A 24,420-nucleotide genomic window follows, 5' to 3' on the forward strand; every position below is an offset into this window, starting at 1 on the left:
AAGCACAAACTGCATGATGTCACTGTAACCACCACAGAGACAGGAAGTGTTTTTATGACTGAAACACTGAAATGATGCTAACGGCTGTCGTTAGGCTCACTGACAGCAGTGCTGATGTGTTCATGTCAAACACTGGCTCAGGTCAGACTCCTTCATCCTTCTCCAGCGTGAGGCCGCCCTCAGACCCACAGGAGCTCTGACCTTTGACCTCCTGACCCTAACCATTTTAGTCTTGTTGCATCTTTAAATGCAAATCCTGTGAAATGGTCAGGGGCGGCTCTAGAGAAATTTTCTTAGGGTGGCAAAATCAAAGCCTTTTCCCCCCAAACACATATGCAGGTGGTTACATGTGGTTAAAATGATTCAAATGCAGTAAGTATGCACGTTTTTCATATAAATATAGTCTATAACTTAATTATTGTCTGTACCCACATGATTACACACTTTAGTTACATGAAACATGTGAGTTTTGATGTTATGTACTGTACAGCCTGTATATTAAATACATATGTAGCCCAATAAGTATAAACTCCAGAAAGCTACACAACATGGGGCGCTTCATTTACAAACACAAGTCTAACTTAAGTTTCACTGTTTTTGTTAGAAAACAGTCACATTGTTGCAGCTTAAATTACACAAAATGTCAGAAATCTGCACTGTCATGAACAAACATGTAAACCTCATTTTTCATGATTTGTTGGATTCACCCTCTGAGGTCTGAAACACAACCGGACATTTGTGACTCCTTTGAGTTTACGTTTGTATTTCACCCTCAGATTGTTTCATTTTATTTTTTCCTCCTCTTGCTTTGTTTGGTATCTTTTCAGCTCAACTGAATTTAGTTGTTTTTTTCACTGACATACTGCATTAGTATTACTATTACTATTAATGTAACTATTACTGATCTGAAATCACACAAAGAACCTAAAATCCTAGCAGTATTTTTTACTGTAAAAAAACCACAGACGTGTTGGGTAAATGTTTATAACTTGAAATGCAAATATAAATTGTACATTTTGTAAACAGATACAACTATTTATCTAAAAATGCAGCCAATACACCTGCTGTTTTTTCATTTTCTACAACCATTTAAAATAGCACTCACCTTCCTTCCATTTCCACAGTGTAACATCCACCCACCTGTGTAAAATCAGAAATTCCCATGGTGTTGTTCAAAATGTGCTCTGGCACAATCATAAGCATCACTTGCTGCTGAAAACAAGAAAAAAGCCGTCCTGCTATGGGCTGAACCATTTGTTAATGTGGAGGGGGGGACACTATGGAATATATCCAGTTCTAGCATTTATATTCACTGCTGACTGTAACTACGCTCAAACTGTTAAACTTATTTTAATAAACAACACCGTCATATGCAAAACTGGGGTGGCACTTGGGGTGGCAAGGGATCATTTTAGGGTGGCACTTGCCACCCCATGCCACCCTTCTAGATCCGCCCCTGCTGATGAAGCCAACAGGTTCGCTTCATTTGCAAAAAGCAGATATGAGTTTCTGAGGCCACAGTCTTCTGTGGCAGAAGGGGAATCAGGGGAAGCCCTGGAGGAGTCCACCACCCACCAGAAACAGGTCTGAGCTCTCACTGCAGTTGTAAAGGGGCTACACAGCCCACATGAGGCTGAGGGATGCAGCCTTCTGTCAGACTGTCACTAACACAGAGAAACACCCGTGTACACTCATACTCATGGGCACATACACCAATCAACCTAACCCCACTAACTGCTCGTCTTTGGACTGTGGGAGCCAGAGAACCCAGAGAGGACCCAGACATGGGGAGAGCATGCAAACAGCTTAGATGTTGGATTTGAACCCAGAACCTTCTTGCTGTCAGGAAACAGTGCCAACCACTTTTCCACTGTGCTGCCTGTTTGACTCTGATACACCCATTTTTGAGCTCTTAAAAACAGCCCTCCACACAACAGAGACAAACCATAAAGGACTTTGTGGCTTGTAGCAACCGAAGAAAGTTTAAGGTGCAAAATCAATAGGTTGAAAGGAAAGTAATAAAGGAAACATGTAATTATAACAGTAATGTTGGCTGTGTATCACGTGTGGCATGTCATTGTGGGGCTGGCCTCTGCTGGGATTGAGAATATGTGATGGCGGGGGCAGGGTTGGTTACTGGGGTTTATCCTGATCTCCTGTTTAGTGGAACTGTGCTCCTTTGAATCCACAGCACTAACCTGGCACACACACATAAAATGCATCATTGCTACAGAGCACAGCAGGACTCATTATGAGTGGTGGGGCAGGCTGGATGGTGTTGAGGAGTCGTATCGCAGTGACATTGGCTCCCCTGCTTCACTCTCTCCTGCCCCACTAATGCAACTCACTAATCCCTCTGTCCCCTTTAGGTGGGGCTCACGCTGACAAGATAAAATAAGCTGCACGACTGGTGGGTGGGGGCTGTGCTGTCAGCCCCCCTGGGTCTGCTCCTCTGTGATCCTCAGTGGGCCAGTATGCCTCTCCTGGTAGCTCCATGGGGGATGGTGTGGTGGGTTGGTGGGTGCCATGGCGACTATGTGCGGACTTCACATTTTTGTCTGCTGTGACAGCTCCTTGATCTGGGCGGGGCCAGTGGGGTGTGGGTAGGTCCTTTGTGGGGCTTTGGACGTTGCCTGAATATTGTCAGGCAGCTGGGTGCTGTGCCTCGACCCTTTCTTCCTTTGCATTTGTGGTTTGGTGCCATAAATGCACAACATAGAAGAGCCACCTCGACGGGACAACACTCAGCGGTTCATCTGTCTCTCTTCCACAGCATGTCTTTATCCTGTCTTCCTTCTCTCACCTCAACCAATCACAGCAGATGGCCCCGCCCCTCCCTGAGCCTGGTTCTGCTGGAGGTTTCTTCCTGTTAAAAGGGAGTTTTTTCTTCCCACTGTCGCCAAAGTGCTGCTCATAGGGGGTCATATGACTGTTGGGTTTTTCTCTGTATGTATTATTGTACGAGCTACCTTACAGTATAAAGCACCTTGAGACGACTGCTGTTGTGATTTGGTGCTGTGTAAATAAAACTGAATTGAATTAAGAAACAACTCTTAGATTCCTCACATGATTCTCCTGTATTCCTACGGGACGCCAAGGTAATATAACATGGAAGTGTGTCGCAGTGCCTGGTGGCCACATGTTACCCATAAACTGTCAACCTGACCGTACTGTAGCTACGTCCAAAGACTAGTTAAAGATTAAAGCTTTTTGGGGGGTTAAATCTGACATAAATAAAGAAAGAATAACATTAAAGTCGATTCTTTTGATCACTGTAGTTCTACTTTGAGGATATGATGTGTAAAAACCCTCAGTTGTGGCTGGTGGATCTCACATTCCTGGTCTTTGTAATTCCAGTTCAATGAAGCCTCATTTTCACCTTTTTCCAGGTAAATTTTCCCAACTGTTCTAATGTCCATGCTGTGGCATTGTCCCATCATTTGTATTTCCTGTTAATGGATTTTTAATATGGTCTGGGAAATTACTATATATGAGTAACTTCCTGTTGTATTGCAGCTTAAGGCCATTGTCACTGAAATAAAGCCCGAGTTGTAATAGTTTGCATCCAGAACGAGGAAAACGAAGAAACCCAAACACTGCTCAGTGGATGAGTCCGTCCTGGAATAAATACCAGGACAAAACTAAAAAGAAGAGCTTGTTTCCTCGAAGCAACAACAGAAAGCTCTTTGTCTCTACAGATGTTTCTGGGAAACACGTTAACAATATTTAAACATTTGTTCTTAATAAACGTTTTTACTTAATGATGCTTTATGATATTTCTATCTGACCTAATGCAGCAGCGTATCCACATGAACTCTGCAGTGTTTCTACCCAGAGGCCACCGTGGTCCTTCTTTACTAATGCTGAGGGTTTTCTCCCAGCCGTGATAGCCTTTGACAGGTAAACTGAGTCATTCCAGCCCAGTGCAAAAATAACCTCCCTGTCTGCTCTTAACTTCACGCATCGATGCTAAAACGTTGCATAACTGAACCTGCAGACTGTGATCCTGTAGCTGTCGAGGAGAGGGCTTGATGCCGTCCATCTTCTGCTCAATTAACAATGCCTGCAACCTTTTGAGCCTTTGTCCTGCTACAGTCACAAATATAACATCATCACTCTTTATTTCATCCACTACAGACTGCTGTCATTTGTCTGTTATGGCCCCACAAGGTCACTGAATTCTGTCATTCTTCTCCAATCCATGGTTTTCAGTCACTGGTGGGCAACATTACTCTACCACGACTGCAAACAGTGGACAGTTGGTAGGTAGTCCTGCAGGACGCCTGTCTCGAGCCAAGGCTACTTGGAACATCTCTCCATGGAGGAACAATGAAGACATGAAGAGAAACTATAAATCTTTGGGACTTGTGCTCCAACAGCTTTGTTTAAAGGCCTGAAAGTGGCGACGTCTCTCCCAGAGCTCCAGCTCAGTGACATCTATGTGTGCCTTGTATGCTTCAGCTCACGCTGCTGCCAGGATGAAAGCTGTCAAACCGAGCACAGCTACATGTTCCACCTGGATGGGTAAATAATGTGTTTGAGGTGAGAACAATCAGGAAAGCTCGCCAGCGGCTTTACTTCCTGAGGAGGCTGAGGAAGTTTGGCATGAACGCCAACATCACCTCAAATTTCTACAGGTGTGCAGTCGAGAGCTTGCTGACGAGCTGCATCACAGTTTGGTACGAAGCTGCTCTGCCAGCAGCCGTAAATCACTACAGAGGGTGAAGGCAGCAGAGCACATCACTGGCACGAGGCTTCCTGCCATTCAGGACATTTATCTCCAGCGGTGCCTCCATAAAGCACACAGCATCATCAAGGACCACAGCCACCCAGCACATCAGCTGTTCTCCTTGTTACCATCATTACAGGAGTCTGTCTGCTCGGACTACAAGACTCAAAAACTGTTTCTACCACCAAGCCATACGACACCTCAACCACAACACTTAAACACACACAACACAGCACTCAGAAGCTACCTGCAGCTTCACAAGTACTCTGTTTAATCTGCACTGGTCACTCCACTTTATTGTCATTGATATTTATATTTAAAAGTGCAATACTGAAATTTTCTGCTGCTCATTCCTGTGCAATGTCCCATCTGCCCTCCCGTCATATTTCTCTTCAAGATTTTCTTATTTAATCACTAGTGTACATATATTTATAGATACAAATATATTTAGTCATCTTTTCTCTTTTACCATGTCTCTCTAATATTTGCTCCTTACTATTTTTCTATTTTCTTTATTATTTTCTTTTATTATATTTTCTCCTACTGTATCAAGCTGCCGAGTGACTGCTGCTCGTCAAACACATTTCATTGCAATGTTGACCCTGTGCTAACTTGCATATGACAAATAAAACTGAAAACTGAAAAGAAGAAACTGGTCGTTGTTAAAGGAAAGGTAATCTCCACATAAGCAGCTTAGATGACCTTCCACGTGTAAATCTTACAATGTGTTGACTTGGACATGAACAGTGTAGGACCAGAAAAGTCCCAGCAGTGTTAATTTGTCACATTAATGTAAAATGAAGTATTTTTCTGATGTTGGGTTAATCGTTCCTACAGTTTAAATGAGCCGTCACTGATGTTCACATGTGGCAGCCATACTCTACGGCTTCTGTAAATAAACACTGATTACTGAATCCAGTTTTGGCTACATTAAACTCAAAGACGTTCAAAGGATGGCTGGAAAGCTACAGACTGCAGTACTGTTTGGCACCAGTAGCAAAGTATGTCTGTTGTGGAGTTGTAGACATGTAACTTGAACATGTTTGTAACTTTTTACTAGCATTTTGTTTACTATGTTTCAGATCTATGGCACTAAATGGGGGACTGACCACGTTTTTGACCTTGACTGGACTTACTGGGTCCAGTAAAGATATCATAGCCAAAGGTGGCTCTGCTTCCAGTTCTGGCTTATAGGAAGATCTCTGAAGGTTGGGTGTAATCCTCTCCTGACTTTGGATCACTCTCTTAGATCTAAACCTCCAGCTCTGGACTCGCCATCCTCAAAGACTGCTCCATAAGAACACAGGCATGTGTGAACAGCCCACTCCTCCTTTGGTCAATGGCACACACTTTTAGACGATGTGTATTCAGCATCTGGCAAGAGTGGAATCAACTGGGGCTCTTTCTAAATTGGCGTCACCATTGATTGTGGTGGTGGCAGCAGCTCATTCTGCTGGCTCTGTGTAACAGGGTCATAAATCACATTGTTATAATGTGTTCTAAACCCCCAAACTGCTCCTTTTATACCTGACTTTTAGGACCTCCAAGCCTGTAGTTGTGTTCATTATCAGTTAGAGCCCCTCCTCGTTCTTTTCTTCTTCTTCGGTGCAATCCTATAAATACAGTGTACCCCTTTTGCCTCTCCCCTTTTCTACAATCCCCCTGTGGGAGAGGTGGGTGTCATTTCTTTCCAACACTTTAAAACACACATATAATGCATATTTAGCCACCTGGATGTTTCTGGTTGCAATTTTAGTTCGATTATTGTCATTATTAAGCCTGTTTTTGTTAGATGTTATAAGTGTGTCGTATGTGTGTATCATAAATGTGTTTTAGGCGCCATAAATGCTAGCATGAATATATACTCCTTGCTAGCTTGGGAGCTGTGGTGGGTTGAACTAACCCTCTTCCCCACTGTTTGTATTTGGTCGTAGGAGCTGGAGTGGGCAAATTATTTACTGGGAGGTCTTTCTTTCTTTTACCTTTTTTATCAGACACAACGCAGAATCACACCGGTTACATCTGCAGCTCATCCATCACCTGTTCTTCCCATCACTTAATGTTTTTGCTGCAAGACGTTGGAGTGAGTGCCATCTATTTTGCTGTTGTTTGGAGGCATTTTAGTTCAGTGAGAGACAGGAGGTCACGCAACAAACTGCTCAAACGAGTGGAAGCCGCTGCCCTCTGCTCGTCAGCTGGGAAACCTGGATCTCCCTTGTTGTGTTAACAGCCCTCTCTGCATTGAATCATACCTGTTATTAACCTCTGTCTCTCTTCCACAGCATGTCTTTATCCTGTTTTTCTTCTCTCACCCCAACCAATCACAGCAGATGGCCCCGCCCCTCCCTGAGCCTGGTTCTGTCGGAGGTTTCTTCCTGTTAAAAGGGAGTTTTTCCTTCCCACTGTCGCCAAAGTGCTGCTCATAGGGGGTCATATGATTGTTGGGTTCTTCTCTGTATCTATGAAGCGCCTTGAGGCGACTTTTGTTGTGATTTGGCGCTATATAAATAAAATGGAATTGAATTTTCAGGGTCAAAGTTCAGAGGTAAGTTTGTTCAGCAAATGAATGACAATAAATCACACATGTTTGCTGATTCACAGGTTAACAGCCTGGAGGAACAGGGCTGTGTCGTTCCTGTGATGTGATTCAGCTTTATTTTAGTATTCATTTATTTTATTAGCTTTATTTCAGCCACTCAAACAAAACAACATTATATTAAAACAGAGTGCAGGTCTCATCCAACCATAGTTAAATATGTGCCAACTGATTCAGTACGTTTCATGTAGAAATATCTGTGGCAACCTTTTGTTGCAGCAATGATCTCAAAACACGGGGGGGGGGGGGGGGGGGGGGGGGGGCTAAGATGAATGTCTGCTGTGAGGACAGGGGGTGTGCATGTGCTCAAGTCACGTGACACGTCATTTACGCAACATTTGGTCGATTTCAAAGTTACAGTGAGATAAAATCATGTTATGGATTGCACTCAGTATATTGTGCCGACATGGTGAGATTGTGTCTGTCGAGCCGAGGAGAGCGTCGCAGTGCCAAAAGCTGTAAAATGAACTATCAGGCTGGAGTGTGCTGCCACAGCACAGAGCAGTCACAGAGTCCTGCAGGCAGAAGAGGAGTGATCGTGTTAGCCACCTTACAAAACAAAAAGACATGAAGTGAAAAGCAGAGCGCAGAGTGAGGCAGAAGAAGACAGACTGGGCCAAGTCCTGCATGTGCGAGAGCGAGCGAGACCCGGGACAACGTCATCCGCCTCGCCTGGACTAGTCCGCCGGCCGGAGGAGGGACAGTGGCTGCACTGTGCAGCCGAAGACTCACTTTGATCGCGCACAGTAGGAGCGGCGCTTAGTGAGAGGTGATGTCGGGGGGACATGGCTTCTTCTCCGGTCACCCCAGCATCGCTTGAAGGAGAAACACCTTCACCCACCGGGAACGAGGAGCCCGCGACCACCCGACAGGTACGACACGCCTCCGAGACCCTCTGCGCGCCCGGTAACGTTGTAACGTTTTACCGAAGTTCATTCGCAAACACACCAGTTTAAGATGGACCCGAGAATCAGCACACGGGAGCACTGGTGTCTGACTCAGCAGAAACGGCGCGACGTGCGTGTAATGCTTCGTATTTGATAACGATGGAATAATTCTTTAAAATAAGCACACAGATAAACACTGGTGGGTGGAAAAGCTCGTGTTTTGCTGAAATGAGTCCCGCCTAGTCCGGTCTACACCTCATTCAGCAAACATCTGAGTCACCCTGAGACGCCAGTGCGCGTCCTTGTGATGCAAAAAGCCGTAAGTGACACGCTGTTTACACGCAGGAGCAGTTTAACACATGCAGGTTGTGCCAGTAGGCGTTTCCTTCAATGTGACACCAAACGTGTAAATCAGTGCTGGGAGCGGATGTTGGACCTGATCAGTCTTAATCTGACAAACTGTAGTTCCTGCTCTGTTTCTAATTCAGCCCCATGACAGACAACCAGCATGTTCTCCTGTCACGTGTTATTGACACGCACATCTTTAGTCCGTGTGTGGGATGTTAAAGGTGAGTTTGTTCAGGGCACGATCAGACTGAGGCCATTTCAACAGGTGCAAGGAAGTGTTAGTGTGGTTACTACGGCAGCACTGATGCCCTGATGAGTGCACATGGCTGGAATGAAAAGTCAATGCTATGTATAGCATGAACTACTTGTTGTCTAAGGCGGTGCAGAGAGTGAGCAGGAAATATCTGAGGTTGGATATTTCAGTACATACAGAGCTGTGCAGAGACATTAGGATCTTAAACTATTGTCTGTATCTGGCAAAGCGAGAATCTGAGCCTTGTGTACAAACTGTCTGGTGTTTGTTCTGGCAGGAATATGAAACTACTGTGCACAGCATGCTTATTAAGATGGCCCAGGACCAGGTCATCTTGCAGGATGGTAGTGTTACATCGAGAAGGTTCCTCTTTAATTGTTGGATTTCTGTGTGAGTTTTCTCCCTGTGCCTCTGTGGCCTCTCCCCACAGTATCTGTGTTTGTGTTTAAAGTGTTTAAAGTACAGCACTAGATGATCGTATGGGTGAATGTGACTTGTTGTAAAGCACTTTGAGTTGTTGTCTATATAAAGTCTAAATGGAAATCCACTTATGTGCAGAGGACCAGAAGATCCAGCGCATCGAAATAAAAAGTTCTTTGCTTAAACAATGAATTGTGCGATAAAATATTAATTTACAAATTCATTTTTAAGTTATTTTATTTATTCAATACAAAAGTAATTTATTATCTAGTAATTTAATTGAAAATAAAAAAATTTATAAATCAGTATTTGAAAATAAATTATTATTCCATTAATAAATACTTCAAATCAGAAAAAAAAAGAAATAAAATCTCAATAAAAACCTCACATCAAAAATCCTTTTCCTGTGTTGTCTCATGTCCAACATCTGTGTAGGCAGAGTGTAAACACAGAGGCTGAATGGCCTTTGGTATAGGTGCAAAGCTAAGACTGTCTAACCAATGACAGAGCTCCTTACCTCTCACCGGCTAATTTGCATTGCTCCGGGATTTTGGAAATTTATCCATTTATTCATTATGATGTGGTTCAGCATCATAATGCTGAACCACAGAAACACACACACACACATATATATATGTATATATATTAGGGGTGCAACGATACTCGTATCGATATTGAACCGTTCGATACAGTGCTTTCGGTTCGGTACGCATATGTATCGAACAATACAAAATTTTTAATTTATTTTATCAACTTTCCTTCTGACGATGCTGTCTGTGTTGAGCGCTCAGTGGATCTGTGTTCGACTACTCCGCCTAGGCTGCACTGTCGAGCACAGATCCACTGAGCACAGCGCAAGCTAGCAGACAGAAGCTAAGCTCGTTGCAACATGGCAAACTGAACCTCCCCCACTAGTGATGGCCAAATGAAGCTTTCCGAAGCACTGAAGCTTGTATTGAAAAACGGTTCATTACTCGAAGCTTTTCAACACAGTCCTCTCCGGTGACATCTGGTGGTGAAAACTTTGAAGAGCAGCTTGAATCTGCAAAATAAAACGGACTGCTCAATCATCGCTGCTCACTCAAGGGTGGAGTTCTCTCTGATATTGGGCCACCGTTCCGTTGCTTTGAACATGTAATTGGTTTTGTTTTCTCGATTGGGGGGCTGAAAAAAATGTAATGCGTATCTGCGTAATACATTTTGATCAATAAACTTTCCCTATTTAAACATGCACTATGGTGGCCTTTCTTTGCTCATAACTCCTTGATGTTGGTAAATACAATAAGTGAGCAATATATATAATATACATATGAGAATGCACAGCACATTATGGAGTATGCCCCTGCTGTGGAGTCCTGCCTCCATCTACTTGTCGTTTAATCACTGGACAGCTGGACAGGTTCATACAAAATATTAGATTAGGCCGATTGTCCTATACATATTTTTGACCTAGGGGTGGGATTGATTGTGAACTGGAAAGGGAAAATGCTTAGGAAGCTGAGTACGGCTGCATCGTCACTGATTTGTAGAATCATTTTGATTCGATACAGGATCCGATTTGATTGGAATCTGGAAAGTTTTGCCTCAGTCAGAAATATTACAATTCTGGTCATGTATCAGTATATATCCATAATTTCGTATCTATTAAAAGAAAGCTGACACACGTGAGACTTAATTAGAGATGTAAACAGAGAGTTATGAAACCTGCAGCTGCAGAAGCCAGCGAAGAAAAAAGAGGCAAACACAGCGCGGACCCGACGACGCACCAAAATCTGATTCTGACGCGTCGGGTCCGCGCTCTGTGTTCACGTTTGTATGCAGAATCCGTAAACCTGCTCCCAGTTACTGTTTTACTGTATGGTGTTTGACGACATGTTGTGAGGTTTAACCTGAGATGCTGGCGTTTCAGGCATAATAACGTTAATTTACAAATCGACACAGGATTGTAATGAATCAATATCACTTTATTCAATTTAGCATGGATTGTAATCAGAAAGGCGATAATCAAAACCCACCCCTAATCAAGAACTTGCAAAGTAAAAACATGCTCTATGTCAGGTAGCCCTTTTGTTATTTACATTTAAAAAGAGGATTAGTGTTACTGTGCGCTGGCTGAGTCTGTTTCTTTTCTTAGAAGTAGTTTCTCCTGCCCTGGAGAAAATCCACTTGCATGGAACAGAAGAGGCTGTGGAGTGCAGGAACTACACTGCAAGTTGGTAGATATGCAGGTATTCCTGGGTCCTGCAGACTATCACCTAAAAACAATAAACAAAATGATTTTCTAAACTGTAGCAATGTAATGTACGTATAGTGTCAAATACATTGTTGTAGTCTTCATTAGCTTTAATTCACATGGAAGTGTTCCTAAAGTCATATGCTGTAATGATATTTACATTATGAAAACATGATTTTGGACATTTCAGGTTTTTCACTTCGGCAGATAAAATGAATTGAGCAAAATCAACTCAAAATATTCCCACACGCCAGAACGTCCTCTCTTCCTCGCTGGCTCCATATCTGTCAGTGGAATGATCACCTCTTCGCTCTCTGTCACCATCAACACACTCCACGAATCCCGTGGATGATTCACTTCCTTATATCCGTTTGAATCAGGTACCAAAGCAGTTACGTGCGTAATGAAGCTTCGGACGTCACTGGTCACGTGACTTTTGCCAAACGAAGCAAGCCTCGACACAGTGCTTCTGAACCAGTGTGTTGTTTTTTTCGACACATGCTCCGGAGCATCAGCTTCAAGCGGGCCATCACTATCCCCCACCCTCATTCAGATCTGGCCTTTGGAACTATTTTGGTCTTCATGTGACGTATGACCCTGAAGGTAAGCGCGTCATGGACTAAAGTAAAACAGTATGTTGGATGTGCCACGCAATGCTCAATTACATGGGTGGGAACTAGTGTGTTAGCGCAGTTAGCTCGTTAACGTGTTGACGCCGTCCAGCCCCACGCACGGGGCGATCCGCGGTCGCTCGTTAACGGAGTTTTGCCGTGTTGTGGCGTTAAGGTCATTTCAGATTAACGCTGACAGCACTAGTGGGAACACAACGAGTATGACTGCACATTTACTCCGACATCATCCTGGTGCAAAGACAAGTGGAAGCAGACAAAACAACAAGCACCATGCTACAAACTTTACCCGAGTCATTTAGACAGCCGTTAGCACAGGATTCTCCTTATGGGGACCTGATATGTTTAATATGCTGCTGAGAATATAGCCCAGAAGAAGCGTATAGTAGAGCTTTTATTTTGAAAGAGCCATTTCTCTGTAATAAACTCTCTTTTCCAAAGATGGGTGATTCCTCCATCAGATAGATTATTTTTTATTATTACTTTGTTGTTTCAGCAACATTAAATTTAAAAACTGTACGTTTGAGTTAAAATATATATTTATAATTTTAATAAATGACAAATTAAAAAGGCATGAACATTTTTTTTGTATCGAAAAAATATCGAACCGTGACACCAAAGTATCGAACTGAACCGAACCGTGAATTTTGTTTGTCGTTGCACCCCTAATATATGTGTGTGTGTGTATTTATACATCAATCCATTTTCTTGCTTATGGAGTTCAGGGCCTGGGACCTACTCCATGTCAGCTTTCAGTGTTTATGAACATGAACATTATGAACTCATGACTCCCTTGGGAAGCCTATGGTTTTTCATAGGCAGGGGAAATTTGTTTTATCACAGTTCATTACCAAACAGAGCAGGGTTCTAATTGATTTGTGGCTTTTAGGATATTATGTATAGGTGTGTAAAAGTGGAGTGAATATAATTACAAACAGCAATGCTAGTGGAGTGATGACAGACAGGGCGGTTGGGGGGTGGTGAACAGTTTGCCAACAGTTCTGCCCCTGTAGAGAAGGACATCTGCCATTTCTTTTTCCTTTTAGTCAAACAATTCAGGTAGTGATGAAAGAAAATCAGACTGTGGCAGTGCTTGCAGCAGGTAACGGAGTGATAATGCAGAGTTTTTACTAGAGATGGACCGATCCGATATTACGTATCGGTATCGGTCCGATACTGACCTAAATTACTGGATCGGATATCGGAGAAAAATAAAAAATGTAATCCGATCCATTAAATATCACGAAAGCACCTCACAAAACTTGCAACACGCCGTAACTCACCTCAGAACGTTAGCACGTCGGAGCAGTATGCATCACGTGATAGAGCGGCTGTGGCATGCGGGACCTGTCGGTGGTCTGGATAGCATGTGGAGCTTCGCTAGCAACCCAGCATTTCATCTCCGACAAAGTTATCCCCGAGAGAAGTAAAGCAAGTGTGTAAGTCCATCTCTGAATGTTTGTAAAGCATTCCTGCGTTAAGCTTAACAAGCGACTGCCTCTTCTTGCTGCTACTTCAATCATGAAACTGCTTAATGATCAGCTGATCGGCTTTTCTGTCGCGAGTCCGTCTCTCTGGTTTGCTTTTGGCCCACTTTGCACCAGAAAGAGGAAACCAGCGGCTGAACAACAGCAGCACGCTTGATCAGCTGTTGTTAGAATTTATTTAATATTACTTCCTACTCGAGGATCTTTTTCTACGTAGCTGACGGCTGGTAACTGTGCAGGGGCGGATCTAGCAAAGTTTAGCCAGGGGGGCCGATAGGGCATTAACTGGGAAAAGGGGGCACAAAGACATACTTTTCTTTCTTATTCTCATTTAAAATGTCTAGCTTTTAATAAATAATTATCTGACACCCAAAGTTTTAATTTGATGTAAAATGAATAGAAGTCAATTACTGTATATAGTGACTATTAACTCTAATATATATACCCTAGTAAGCTATAGTACCTTTTCCTTTGGGAAGGTACCATCTGTGCAGTCTGCAATTTTGTTGAAGAAAGATGTTGAATCTATTTAATATTTCTTGAAAAATAATTGATTTCTGTGCATTTTTTTTCACACTGCATCAAATTAAGGTTGATTACGTCGATTAAGCATCATGAGGTGGAGCGTGAGGGGTGGTTCCCTATTTTTTATTTATTTATTTTTGTTGTTGCTGGGAGTTGGAACCCTATTAGTTAGGTTGCTTAATATTTACGCTAAGTACTCTTTAAAATACCAGAATAGGGAGGATGGTGTAGGTTTAAGTTTATTAGATTGATCAGTATTGCTGAACTATGAAATATTTTTTTTGCATACAGGTATAACAGAATAGCTTTAGTGTAGTTGTTGTTTTAAACTTGAGTATGAACTTATACAAAATGCAGCAAGATATTTAAAAAACAGTTTTGTTGATTAAAAAACACTACATCGGATTCATATCGGTATCGGCAGATATCCAAATTTATGATATCGGTATCGGACATAAAAAAGTGGCATCGTGCCATCTCTAGTTTTTACTGCAGTGGACAGTCCCTAGTGTGACCATCGCTGGAACCAACCAGCTGATTTACACCATGGCAGCAGTCATCAGTGAAGTTCTTGGCTGCAACATGAACAATCTCAAGTAGCAATGCTACTAAACTTGCTGGAGAACTTTTAGTTCAGGCCACTTGATGAGTTTCACACAGTACTGCATATTATTTTATTAGGTTGGCACAAATGTAGGATTGTGTTTGTGATATCACGATGTGTCTGTTTCCTTTTCATATTACACTAAAGAGATCATCGCCTACAAGCCTCCGTAAACGAACAGCATGTCTATAAAAGCCCATTCATCATCCGGCCCTCCTGCTCAAACACAACCATGTAGCGCTCATCCCTCCACCCGTTTCATTCAGCATCCACACACATGTTGCAACACACTGGGGAGGGAACGGGAAATAGAGTAGAGCAGCAAAGCTTGATTTTCTTTAGGATTGGTTAAACTAAAAGACGTTGACAAGGAATTTTAAGGGTTTTAGGAAGCATAAAACCGAAATCAGTTGTATTGGATACGAGTATAAATGAGTGCTTAGGCTCATGCAAGAAAAAACATCTTAGACAGGATATGACAAAACGTACTGTGATACAATTCTTCATTACTACAGCTCATTGAGTGCTTTTGTAAAAAGTCAAATCTGTGTGCTCCATTAAACCCTGTAGAAGTTGTTTCGAATGCTGACAGTGGACAAACAAAGTTGTCATTTAGCTTAAACATTAACAGTAGAAAAGGCCCGATAGGAATCTAACATCCTTGGAATCAAGCTGTGGGAGTGAGTTTTGAAACCTTTCTGTAGGACTGCTTTAAACTTGCCTTCTTGGTGATGTGTTGTCTGATGTCTTGTTTGACTTGAGCAGATTCTTTACGTGCTTTAAGTTTCTAACACATTTGCTTTAACCAGTAATTGAAACTGCTGAGTAGGAAGTACTAAAGTGGGTGTTGAGCATGTTGGGTGTGTCCTTATTACCTGTTTCGATGTTTTCTTTTAATTGAAAGCGTTTCATGAATATGAAATGCTTCTGCGTAATGTTAAACGTTATAAAATATTCTTATGATTTAAACTCTGTATTCATGGCTTATTCTTTCCTGTAAGCACTTTTATGCTCGGTGGTAAAATATCACAGAACTAGCAGTTTGGCGAGTGTCATACCGCCTGGATTAGTGGCTCAGCTGGTAATTCAGAGATTTATGTAGCTGAGTTTGCTGTGTCATGCTGATTTGGGGAGACTGGACACAGACCTGAGTCATTCTCTTCTGGGTGATCACAGTGGTTACTCTCCTCCCTTCCTCATCTCACCCTGCAAAGAAATCTGCCTTGACCTCTTCCTCTGTGTTAGTTTGCTGTCCTTTCATTAGCTAGCATTAGGTCTGTCTCATTCTCCTCTCCTCCATGAATTTATCCCCACTGATCCCATTACATGCTTGTCCTGCAGACACACCAGCAGATGACAAACCATCCATTATCTTGGACGGAGGTACACGTAGCGATGAATTAGGCAGCAATAAAGCTTTTATTTAGCTGCAGTTATTTGTCTTTCACAGAGATACGTTGGGTTGAACACTGTTGCACTGCTGTAATAGAAACATGTACACACTAGTGATGGGTCGGTCGCGAACGAAATGGCTCTTAGAGCCGGATCTCTGACATGAACGACGCGAGTCGGCTCCTTATCTATTTAATTGTGTTGTGGTTTGCAGTGTTTTGTGTTGTTTTCACTTTAAATTTGTAAAAGGAAAAAGCTGAAAATTTAAATAGTTAAAAGTTGAAATGTGAATAGTTGATTTTTGTATTATATGATTTATTTATTACATTTTATGTGGAGTGAATAAATAAAAGTATATTTACGGTGGCCCCTAGAGACAAAACACATAAAAACTCCAAAACACGTAAAAACTCCAAAACACGTAAAAACACGTACAAACTCCAAAACACGTAAAAACTCAGAAGCACATAAAAACTCAAAACACGTACAAACTCCAAAACACGTAAAAAATCAGAAGCACATAAAAACTCAAAACACGTACAAAACACAACAGACGTGCTCCAGGATGCTGGGCGCAGTGTTGAGCTTTTGTTACCTCGTGGCTACACAAGCCAGCAAGTACCAACGACCGGATTTGGTGTGTGGTAGTAACAGGTAAATGAACTTTTTTTTTAAATTATTTGACTATATATGAGTGCCTGTGTATAAATACACAAACAATACACACATGCTTTCAATTGTGTAATTTAAGTGATCTAGTAGCTCTGCTTTGGAAGTTCAGTTCATGCTAGAAATGTGTTTTGGAGTTTGTACGTGTTTTGTCTCTAGGGGCCACCGCATATATTTATATATAAACATATACAAATAAAACCACTTTTTTTTTTTACATTAGTAATTCCTTTTGTGCATAATTTTATATTATTGTTAATAATAATGTAAATTATTGCAACAAAACAACCTGAAGAGCCGGTTCTCTAACAAGAGCCAGAAATCCCATCACTAGTACACACTGACTATAACATCAAATGTGAAGTCGTGCAGGCCGTGGTCATTTTTTAACATGTCTCTTCCAGATTGGACGTGACCTCACATTTATCAAACATACTTTATAAAATCAAACAGTTAGAAATGACATTCATTACTTCATTATGTAACATGTGATCTAAACAGCCCTCACAGCACATTTGTTTCCAAAGCAAAGTAAATTGAAATAATTGTGCCAATAAATTAGATTTGAAAGCTCTTATTCTAATTTTCTGTTTTGATGATATTTGGGATATGCTGTTTATGTAGAACAGCTAAAACTAGTTCTTGATGATAAACACACATTATTTACAAAACACTGCCCGGTGGACGCCAAAGGACGGCCTGTTTTGATTACGCTGGGATCTTTTTGGACTGCACATTTTTGGTCTACGATCAAAGCTGCCACACCACGCTGGATTAATCTCCCAGTAGCTGAGTTTATGAAGTCATAAGAAAGGAATGTCCCACACGTTCCTGCTGTTACACCATATTTGGACTGGGACACCTTTGCTAACCTCTGTTGCTCAATGACACACTGATTTGAATCTGGAGGTGCTGGCGACATATTTGCAGCAGTGTGGGTTCACAGAGGCTGTTTGGACTCTGAGCATGTGACACACCAGTAGCGTGCCACACTGGGCCTCTCGGGGTGGCGTACAGTGTCACTGTGTGTGTCTATTTAAGTGTTTGTCGTGTAAATGAGGACAACCAAGATATGTGAAGTATAGAGTGGTGTACCACAGTGACAGGTTAATGTCAGTGTGAGTGTGTAGCAGTTTGTGTGGCCAGAGAAGGTCAGCAGCCTCCAGAGGACAAAGCGCTTGTGTTCTTCCACAATCGCCCGTTTGATCAGACAGATCATTTGGCATCTGTCAGGCTAAAAACAACAACGCAACATAAAACCAAGCATACGCTCTGCAGTCCTGCAGCTAACTCCTGACAGTCTGTCTGCTGTAGGCTGAAGAAATCAGGGGCTCATTCATCTGCACCTGTCAGCGTCTTTATGCTAACAATAGATCAAACAGTATGTGTCCACAGGATGTGTAATGTTGAAGGTTACCGTACATCCTTATCTCCAGCACTGAGAATCAGTTATCACTGATCGCTGTCTCTGCTTTGTTTTGACATATTTCATATTTATATATTTCATATTTATAAGGTAAATACCCTACAACATTACAGAGAAGAAGAAGTAACCCCAGGCTCGGTGAGGGGCAGCCATCTGCCGTCACCAGCTGGAGGTGATGAGTGGAAGACTCGATAGGCCACTCTTATTTTCATCCACTGCTTTGTTACCTCGACACGATGTTTTGGATCATCGTCATGCTTGAACATCCATCTTCATGGGACGAAGGTTCCTCGTCACAGTACGATACGCGGTCCTGTCTATTGGCCCCTCCATGCAGGGAGGTCATGTTGTGCTCTTAGCAGAAAAGTGACCCATGTTTCCACCGCTTTACTGTGGGGGTGGTGTTCTTTGGTTTTTAGTGATTGTAAAGAAGTTTTCACAGACAAACCGTCACAAAAAAACCCCATTAAGTGCCAAAATGACATAAACCTGTAGTTTTAAAATTTTTAAAAAACTTCTCAACAGAAAATCTGTTTAAACAAAAAGGTTTTGACCTGCTTTTTAAAAGAATTGACAGAGTCAGCTGTAGACTGGTGCAGAGCCTTGGTGGTTTCTCTAATCCACAGAGGCCAGTACATTAATCTAAATGCAGTGACACAAACACATTGATAATTTCTTCCAGTGCAGCAGAGGAGACCATGTTTAGAAATGTTATGAGTGAGATAAAGATTTTACACAGTTGAAACTCAGAGAAGACTCAAACATTACACCAAGATTTTGAATGCTGAACTTAGCATGTGAACAAAAACAGAATAGAATGCATTTTATTGTCACTACACACATGCACAATAAGCTTCAGAGCATCTCCTATTCAGTGCAGACGTGGGAAAGAAAGAGGGGTGAGTTGCACAGTTCTGCAGCACTATCTACAAATATAGAAACAAAACATAGTGCTATATATTACAGTGTGGGTTACTGCACCTAAATTAAGTGTTGCACAGTGGTGATGATAGTTGTGTAGTCTGTGTGCAGAGGTCCTAGATTGGGGGGTGGAACTGTGTTTATCATGTGTGAGTTCAGGCTGGTTATGGGTCTGTGGGTCTCCTTGCTGATGCACCTGTAGCGCCTCCCTGAGGGAAGCAGGCTGAACATGTTGAAACCAGAGTGGGAGCTGTCCTTGATGATGTTTGCTGCTCTGCTGAGGCAGCGGGAGGAATAAATGTCCTTCAGGGAGGGGAGAGGGCAGCCGATGATCTTCTGTGCTGTCTTGACCACACTCTGAAGCCTCACTCTATCCGCCTTGGTGCAGCTGCCGTACCATACTGTGATGCAGTAGGTTAGCAGGCTCTCAATGGACGAGCGGTAGAAGGTCAGCAGCAGGTTGGAGTTCAGCTTGTACTTCCTGAGGACTCTCAGGAAGTGCAGCCGCTGTTGGGCCTTCTTGACGACCGCTGAGATGTTGTCTGTCCAGGAGATGTCAGCAGAGATGAGGACACCAAGGAACCGGGAGGTGTGGACCCTCTCCACACGCTCCCCGTTGATGTAGAGGGGGCCAAGTCAGTGCCTCCTGACATTGACAATGACCTCCCAGTCCCAGGCTGTTTTCTGAACACCATGCTGCCAGCTTCAGGACTCTGTATGCTGAATCTTTCATCCGGGCTGGACTTCTTATTCTTGACTGAACTTGGCTTTGCCCTGGTGAGTTCTTTTCTTTCTCAGAACCAACCCGATTCACCTTTCTGAGCTCACCCCAGTCCACTGACAGAGGTGGAGGGCTAGCTTCAGTTTTTAAAAACAAATTTCGATGTCGGCCGCTGTCATCATGTACCCCAGCTTCGAGGTGCAGTTATTGGAACTGAACTGAACCTCATTTCTTTGCGCTGTGGTGTATCGCCCCCCGAAATTTGTTACGGATTTTATTTCTGAATTTGCTGACTTACTGGGGAGTGTCGTCTTACGCTATGATCGTATTTTAATTCTTTGTGATTTTAACTTCCACGTTTGTTGCGAGGACGGCTCACTAGTCAAAGACTTCCTTGCTCTTATGAATTCGTTTAATCTCACCCAGTTCGTAAGTGATCCAACTCACACAAAAGGTCACACACTCGACTTGGTACTGTCCCGTGGTTTGGATATCTGCATCACGGACATTAAGGACTTCGGGATTTCGGACCATTTTCCGGTTTTGTTTAATACTGTTATTAACAATGTTGATTTGTATAGTGATGGTTCTCTACGGCAAACGCGCTCGATGAGCTCTCAGTCACTTGCTCATTTCACTGCTGCTTTTCTTGATTCTCCTCTTTCTGATGTTAATGGTATTGCAGATTTATCAGCGGAGGAACTTGCCAACCTTCTTAATACTACATGCGCCGACATTCTTAATTCGGTGGCACCTCTGAGGACAAAAAGTGCCAAATTGTTACGCCAACCCTGGCGTAATGACCCTACCGGCGCCCTTAGGCGTGGATGTCGGCGCGCTGAGCGAAAATGGAAAAAAGATAAACTCCATGTCTCTCTGGACATGCTTCGTAAATGTCTATCTAGGTATCAAAAGTCTGTTAAAGCTGCTAAATCTGCCTCCTTCTCTGGTATTATTTGGTCTAACTGCCATAATCCCCGAGCCCTTTTTAGTATTTGTAATTCCTCGATAAACCCTTGCCCCTTTACTTGTAGGGATGCCTCTCCTGTACTTCGTGATAATTTTTTTAAATATTTCACTGACAAAATTTAAGTTCTGAGGGCGTCTCTCTCATCTTGAGTCGTTGTTAGTTTCTGACCCTGTTCCAGTCCCTGAATGCTTGACTGTCCTTCAACAGTTCAATCCACTGTCTTATTCTCATTTAACAGCTATAAGTGATCATCTCTAACTCCCCCCGTGATATCGTTCCCTCTCGTTTTCTTAAGGAAGCTTTGCACACTATCGGTCCCTGTATCCAACTTTTACTAAATGTATCCCTGTCATCAGGTTGTGCACCGTCAGTATTTAAGCGCGCTGTCGTGCAACCCATTATAAAGAAAAAGGATCTTGACCCTAGTGCTCTAACTACAGACCGATCTCCAAACTCCCTCTTATATCCAAAATTCTGGAAAACGTGGTTCTAAAACAACTTCAGTCCTTCCTTGATACTAACGGTATCAGTGAAAGTCAGTCTGGCTTTAAACCTCGCCATCGCACTGAGACAGCGTTAGTTAGGCTTTTTAATGATCTTCTTCTACCTGTGGGCCATTGTTTTAGTTTTACTAGATCTGACTGCTGCCTTTGACACAGTCGACCACAAGATTCTCATCTCTAGAACATGTCGTTGGTCTTAAAGTTATAGCTTTATCTTGGTTCATCTGTCAGAGAGGTCGTTTTCCGTAGCCATGGGGCAACACTCCTCGGCCTCTGCCCCATTGTGGTGTGCCTCAAGGATCTGTGCTCGGCCCAGTTCTCTTTTTCCTTGTACATGCTGCCTTTGGGAGTAATATTTAAAAAATATAACATTTCCTTTCACTGCTACGCCGACGACATACAAATTTATTTCCCTTTGACATCAGATGTCTCTACGTCTCTGGAACCCCTATTTGACTGTCTAAATGAGGTCCAAACGTGGTCACGTCTCTCACACTGAACGAGGATAAGACAGAAGTTATAGTTTTTGATAGTCACACCCCGCTGGAACAACTTACTGATGCCTTAGGGTCCCTTGGTAGCCATCTCTCACTCACTGTTAGAAACCTTGGTGTTTTCCTGCTCTTTCAAACTCGAGAAACAGATCTCCTCTGTGGTAAAAAACAGTTTCTACCAGCTGCGTCAGATATCTAAAGCAAAGCCATACCTCCCTTTGAAGGACCTTAAAAAACTCATTCATGGTCTTATCACTTCCAGATTAGACTACTGTGATTCCCTCTACTCGGGCCTCCCACCTTCCTCTATTCACCGGCTCCAGTTAGTTTGAAATGCAGCTGCGCGCCTCTTAACTGGAACTAGAAATTATGCCCACATCACACCAGTTTTAGCCAACCTACGTTGGCTCCCTGTTGAATATCGTACCAATATTCAAAATTCTTTTGCTTACCTTTAAAATTTTAAACAATTTAGCTCCCAGCTATCTACGCGAGCGCCTCCATTTGTGCATCCCTAATAAGGCACTTAGATCTTCCAATCAAATGCTCCTGACGCAACCGAGGTCTCGTCTGAAGTCCAGAGGGGATCGGGCCTTTGCTGTCGTACCTCCCAGACTCTGGAGTAACCTCCCTCTTTATATTCGTTCCTCCGAGTCCATCCAGTCTTTTAAATTGCATCTTAAAACTTAGTCTGGCTTTTGATCCAAACTACTATGTTATTTCTATTTTATTTATTTATTTATTTTGATAACACTTCTGAAGCATCAGAGCTGTCCTTGCCTGTGATAGAGCTGACCTGCCATAGGACACTGGGAAGAGTGTAAATCCAGGCTGAATTCCTTGTGTTGGACAGTATTTGTGTGCAGCAGCAGCAGAGCGCACAAATCAAACTGTATGTTTTGGTAAGCCTGGCCTTCTTGTACTGGATGTCAGTGAGCCAGTAGCTGGTGAGTTCATCACATTAACATTTTTACTAGCAATTTCACTAGCTGGGACCACATCCTCAGTTACGATGAGCGATGATGGATGAGGGAGCGTGTACTGGTGCTGCAGTGTGGGGAGGGCCTCAAACAGGATCGGCAGCGGCTCCTGGGCTCCAGGTGGGCATGAAAATGAGAACAGAGGGTATTGGTGAAGGGGGCATATATAAACTGAGGCGGCGAGAATGAGGTGTGGTCCCACTCCTGAAATTCAGATAATATCTCCACTTAGAATAAACTGGGTCAAAGAAAAAGTGCCTCTGATTGGGCTGCTTTCTACAGTTGGCTGTGAGTCCATTGCAGGGCATCAAACATGGATAAGGGGTTGTTTCAACAGTAATTCTATGATGAAAAATTAATGAGGCATTTATCAGGATCTATATTTAATTTAATATCTATTTAACATATTTAATCAATATAAAGCTCAGTGTCTATTTCTTAGCTTGTAAAGTTGTGAAATTCATGGCAGATTCACTTCTTGGCTGTTTTGCGTTTTATTAGATAGTTGATAATAAAGAGTGTCTTTGCCTGTGGCTTTGTTAAGACTGCAGGTTTTTGTCCGCCTGACCTTTGGTGACCTTGGCGAGCTCAGGATGAACAGGCTGTCTGCTCTGTTTGGGTGTGATGCTGCCTGCAGAGACAGTCTACTCTCGTGCAGACACAACATCTTTACTGATATAACGTGGTCATGGACTCTTCTCTGTTCTTCCTTATTAAATAATAGTAAAATGACTCTGCAGTTTTGATTCAAAATGCACCAGGTCTGCTCAGTCTGAATCACACCGTTAGAGCCAGACCAAATGATTGGAGCACCAATGTTAGCACTCAAAGAGTCTAAGCAGTACCACTACCAGCTTTGGCCAGTGCAGGAGTGAACATGTAGATCCATGTTCTACTGAGCAGAGGCAACATGCAGTAAATGAATTAGTGGTCTCCACATGTTTGCACCCAAAGTTTCCCTGCTTTTGTGAGCTGAGCTGTTTTAATATTTTCCATGTATTAGATGATACTGTCCAATGCTTCCAGGACTGTGAAGATGGAAAAAATGATGTTGCAGTCGTTGCTGAAGTGTTGGTACCATTTGAAGGAAGTCATTAAAGCGCCAGAGCGAGCAGACAAGGCAAGCACTCAAAGAATGTGGAAGGCAGTCGGGGAAAGTTGCCATGGACGGACTTGATTCCTCCCAGCCCCAAACAGCTTTTATACTGTGGACAAAAATACATGAAAGTGTGTGTGTGTACCTGTTTAGATGTCTCTGTGGGGACCAAGAATTGGAATGTTACTATACTTGTGGGGACCAACAGTCATTTATGAGGACAAAAGTGCCTCACGAGTTTGAGACTCACAATGTGGTTCTAGTGTCAGGGTTACAGTTAGGTTATGGTTAGGTTTAGGTTGAGCGTTAACCATCCATTATTGATGGTTACAGTGAGCGGCTAGGAAAAGGATCATGTCAACTAGGTGTCCTCACTAAGATATCAAAACTAGAATGTGTGTGTGTGTGTTAGTGAAAGGAACTGTAACTGGTCCCAGTAGCAGCAGGATACAAACGCCATAATGACACAGCTGCCTCTCGTCTGCCTTGTGAGTGAAATAAGACGTTTGGGACCTTTGAATAGTTTTTTGAAAATAT

The 24,420-nt window shown here is 42.7% G+C and overlaps 2 protein-coding genes across 2 annotated transcripts in view; both read left to right on the forward strand.

Annotated features, from left to right (window-relative positions):
- LOC309702186 (protein NLRC3-like) overlaps positions 1-24,420 on the forward strand; it is a 374,484-nt gene that overhangs the window by 303,926 nt on the left and 46,138 nt on the right. The gene's annotated exons all lie outside the window — the stretch shown is intronic.
- Positions 1-24,420, forward strand: part of LOC309702354 (uncharacterized protein) — a 103,688-nt gene that overhangs the window by 47,664 nt on the left and 31,604 nt on the right. The gene's annotated exons all lie outside the window — the stretch shown is intronic.

This window comes from Aulonocara stuartgranti (genome assembly GCF_965226115.1).
Source record: "Aulonocara stuartgranti genome assembly, chromosome: 3".
In the NCBI taxonomy this organism is placed as follows: Eukaryota; Metazoa; Chordata; class Actinopteri; order Cichliformes; family Cichlidae; genus Aulonocara; species Aulonocara stuartgranti.